The sequence below is a fragment of the Fulmarus glacialis genome, unplaced genomic scaffold (genome assembly GCF_000690835.1).
Source record: "Fulmarus glacialis isolate BGI_N327 unplaced genomic scaffold, ASM69083v1 scaffold12501, whole genome shotgun sequence".
Classification (NCBI taxonomy): domain Eukaryota; kingdom Metazoa; phylum Chordata; class Aves; order Procellariiformes; family Procellariidae; genus Fulmarus; species Fulmarus glacialis.
Window position 1 is genome coordinate 31,634 of NW_009192189.1, and position 4,792 is coordinate 36,425.

General features: G+C 48.5%; 1 protein-coding gene across 1 annotated transcript in view; it reads right to left on the reverse strand.

The window, feature by feature from the left end:
* The window catches only part of NTN4 (netrin 4), a gene marked incomplete at both ends in the record, with an annotated part of 36,758 nt that overhangs the window by 31,621 nt on the left and 345 nt on the right, over positions 1-4,792 (reverse strand). The gene's annotated exons all lie outside the window — the stretch shown is intronic.

Consider the following 4,792-nt stretch of genomic DNA (forward strand, 5'->3'; position numbering starts at 1 on the left):
GTTTATTTCTGCATCTTGTTTACTTAGATCAGATTATGTTTGGCTGGTGAATCCAGTTCTGATTTCCCTTGCAATAACGTGGCTGAAGGGTTACACCCTGGAAAACAGTGGAAATACTCTGGATTTGTAGCACGTTTGTATGATCCAGGCTAAAACTTGGCCTTAGCCTTTCTTTTAAAACACTGATGATATAAGGTCTGCATTTAGAGGTTTCTGCCTATGCTAAACAAACTGCTGCTGTGAAACAATTAATTCACTAAATTAAGCATGGGGAAACTCTTTAGTGACTCCTCTGTGTGCAGCTGATCTGAAATTATTCCCTGGCAGGGAAGGAGTTTCTTGTCCCCTTCACAGTGTTGCAAATCCGACCCCTCAAATTGGCAGAAGCTTGAAGCTTGCTGGAAACCCGGGTTGGTTGCACTGGGGTTTCCTCCTCCTTCCCGCTTCTCCTTCACCCATACTGGATGGGCCCCACTACGGTGGACAGCTTGGCCCTAGGTGAGAACGGTGAGAGCTCCCGAAAGCAGTGCCAGCCTGTGGGTGGGTTTCTGAACAGGACGCAGTGAGTGCCTGGGAATGCCGGGGGAGGAGGCGAGCGCCCACCGTCTGCCTCTTTTCCTTTGTTCCCTACCGAGGAGGGGCTCAGTTGTTTTGTTTGGTTCCTGGATCCTTGCAGAGAAGTCATCGCTTTCCTGGCTGCTGAAAGGGTGGTTCTTCTTTGCATGAGGCCAGACTACAGCCAGGCTGCTCCAGTACGGAGCTCAGCTCGGCAAACCCTCTGAGTACGTGCTGACCTGTGAACTCATGCTTACTTCCACCGAGAAAGCCTTTAAGACCAAACCCAGGGCATCAGTGCAGTGTTCCTGACCCCAGTACTGTGCCATGAAGCCTTCAGCCTCTTTCGTCTACAGTTCTGTCCAGATCTGCCCTTGCCTTCCTAATCCCCCACGGGGCTCTTGATGCTCCAGCTCACGGCCGCTTCAGGGTGGAGGACTCAGATGCATCCAAAACAGAGGACAACCATGCCTGGTGGTTTTGCAGCATCAGGGACAGGTAGAGAGGAAGGGCAGAGACCCGCCAAGTCGTTGCCAAGGTGACTCTACCCATCAGTAGAGCTGTCAAGTGCCACACATGGCGTGTGACATTACCACTGCCGGCTCCCACCGCCATGGTGGCCTTCAGCACAGAGACACCCTGCAGCCCCGCCATGCAGACCGCTCTCCCAATGCCCTCCACCACCCCCGTCCCACCACCGCAAAGGGAAGCCCAGAGCCGCTCTACTACAGAAGAAAGATGAAAGGCGCCTCCCAGAGCCAATTCAGCATCTCTCATTTCTCCACCACTTCTGAGCTCTGGATCTTTGAAATGAACCCAGAGGCTTGGCAGCTTGCTTTCTGTGGTATCATAAATCTCCTCAAGATCAACATCATGGCAAGTTGCGATGAGGGAGGATTTTTGTCACAAGAGTTGAACTAGGCATCTAAGGAATGACTCATGACGATGAGGGCAGAAGAAATGCAAAAAGTTTGATTTTTCTTTTCAATGAGAACTGAAACAGATACACCTTTGCTCCAAATTAACACATGTGATTTATTAAAAAGAGGCCGTAAGCCCCTGAGTATTATGAGCTTCTGCATGCTGCTGCCTTGAAACAAGGCTCGCAGGCGCTGTAACGCTCAGCAGAAACACAGGCGGATCAGCTCTGGTGCCATTTGGGGTGAGCCACCATCTCCGAGGCCTCCCTGGAGCTTTGCAAATTGCTCATCCTGGGGGATGGGCGGCAGTGACCGAGCTGCCAGCAGCATCCAGAGATCCCACCGTCCTGCAAAACCCTGCAAGCCCTGACTCTGTGTCTGGAAATGCACATGTGGCATTGAAACGTTTGAAGTGGGAGAAAGTGGTATACAGATGCTGTGATATACAGTTATAGTTGTTACATTGCAGTTAAAAAACTCTAAAAAGTTAAAAAAGAAATCCAGTAGCAGTCGCAGAATTTATATTTGTGCTTTAAAGAAAACTGCAGCAACTGAGCTGCAATTAAATAATACCCTTCAGACTTGGACATTTCAGACGACTGCATATTTGAAACCACTGTTTCAAGTGAAATTACTGTTTCCATATGTCTGAAATTAGGTGCTACCAGAAGTGGGAGTAAAGCACAACATAACCCCAAACAGAACACAAAACTCTGATGTTTCTTTAGGTGAGATACATGTTGCTATTGGCAGTTACAAGTAATTGCTGGAATGTAGCACGCTGTAATAAATTAAATGTGATATATGCTAAGCATGCAGGCTTGCCATCTGGTCACCAGAGAGCTGCTGTTATTACTTTGCAGGTAAAAAGTGGTGTTTAAGTGCAGGGAACTGAAGTGTGCCATATAAATAAAATCTTATAAGCTCCAGCCCCTTGGACTCAACATTTCTTTAAAACCTGGAATAATTAAATGATCTTGACTTTTATAGCTTCTTTGCAATAACACAAACTAAAGCGATGCCAAAAGAAGAGATCCCGCCGGAGCAAGTTCGGTAAATAGCCTGTTTTTGCAGCATGCTACCGCAGATGCGTCAAACACCACCAAATCCCTTTCCTTCTTGAGGTAGGCATTGGTTTCTACACACAAGACCTCGATCCTACTGTCCCCACGCATCGCACCAACCTGTAGAGGAGCCGTCCCGAGGTCAGGATTTGCACAGGTTCTTCCCAGGCGCAGCCCCTGTCCCGGTGTGCAGGTACATCACTGCGGTGACCACAGTGAAAACCGCGCCAGGGTGCTAGCTACGCGGGACCCAGCACAAATGAGGCAAATACTGCCCCAAATGACGCCCTGGGTTTCTTATCCCTGAGAACGATCCCTGGGAAAGCTCAAAAAGCAGCGTGCAAGTCAGAGTACCCCAGACATGTCCCACTGGCTGGCCCGAGAGCTATAGATTTCAGTCCCTGCACTGCATCACGGGCTGGCATAGCCTTACGATTCAGGTGGTGGGACACAGAGGCTGGCAGAAGTGCTGAGGGACTGGAAAATTCCCAGCAGAGTACATCCATCATTTCTTTTGTAGGTCCCACTTTGTAGTTAGCCCCGATTCAGAACCACAGAATGGTTCCGGTTGGAAGGGACCTTCAAAGATCATCTAGTCCAACCCCCCTGCCACGGGCAGGGACATCTCCCACTAGATCAGGTTGCTCAAAGCCCTGTCCAACCTGACTTTGAACACTTCCAGGGACGGGGCATCCACAGGATCTCTGGGCAACCTGTTCCAGTGTCTCACCACCCTCATCGTAAAAAATGTCTTCCTTATACCCAATCTAAATCAATTTCAGTTTAAAACCATTGCCCCTTGTCCTGTCAGAACAGGCCCTGGTGAAAACTCTTTCTCCATCTTTCTTATAAGCCCCTTTATGTACTTCACTGTGAAAGGAAATTCAGGCAACTTTTGGGGGGCACGAGCAAAGGGAGGCAGGAAAAGAGAGGAAGATAGCAGTTTCTCTCGCCGGCCATCTGATTTAAACCCTTTGCTGGGCTAATGAAATAACCATCCTGGGTCAGTCTGGCAGGTCTGGAGATCCTTGTTTCTGAGCTGACGAGAGCATGGAGCAACTTCTCCTAGAGCAGGACATCGGCTGCCTCCCAAGATGCAGCTGAGATGCACTTTGGTGAACAAACAGTTCTCTGTATTTCTGCAGAGAGTGGCTTCCTAGCCAGAGCATGGCTAGAGGTGACCCCAAATGACTGGAAAGGGGTCTGAACAGGTGATCTTTCTCAGACATGAATGCTGGTCTCCAAGAACCAGGTTTTCACCTCAAAACAAAAAAACTTTATATCAGCAGAATCTAAAATTATATAACCTGATTCACTAATCAAATTTGCTCCTTTCTCTGTGTTAGGTCAGAGGGCAATTTTAAGTTTGATTGAACTTTCAGACAAGTTCATTGAATGAGGCCACTAGAGGGAGCAGCCTTTAAAGTCCAGCGCTGGTCACTGGGGACGCGTCCCCACCAGTGGGGACCCTGGAGGGCAGCCCTGCAGCCGTGGCTCCCAGGGGAGGGTCTCCAGCACCGCGGGACAGGATTAGGTACCAAAGGGAAGAGTATTATTGGTAGCACTTCCAAGTGCATGATTTATTATCTGCTGTTTCTGATGTTGAAAATAATTTGATTTTTCACATCTATTTTTCCTTTTAGCAAAGGAAATGATGTTTTTCTTAATTTTTTTCATGCTCTTTTCACACGAGAGTAAGTGCGCACAGAAAAAAAAAAAAAGATGAAGTATAAGGTTTCTTAATTGCCTGGCTAATCTGGCTTATGGGAACCGTACTTCAGTGTGGTCACTAGCTACTTGGATATTCTTACTTCTCAGTGAGGGCGTTCGCTGTTCAGAGTGAATCTGGTGACCACTAATTTTAACATAGTTGCATTTTGGTCAAAGTCGGACTGATTTGCATCACCCTGAAACCACACAACTGCAAGGACTGGAGAAGACTGTCAAGAGCGACGTTCCCTTTGGCTTTCCCGAGGAATCGGCAGCATCTGCCTTCTTTGCAGCTGTGCGGGGGGGTTTCACCGGGTGAGGAGAGAGGAGTTTTTTGGGAAAGAGGGGGATTAAGAGCTCAGCAAAGTGAGGGGCAGGGCAGCGCCTCCATCACCTCAGAATGAATGACATTAATTCACCCTGTGAAATAAATTTGATGACAAGGGATGCCGGTGCAGTAAAATAAGAAGCGTAAACGCCGGAGCGGAGATTGCAGAGGGAAAGGGGGCTGGAGCGAGGGGTTTCTCTTCCCGACCCCAGCAG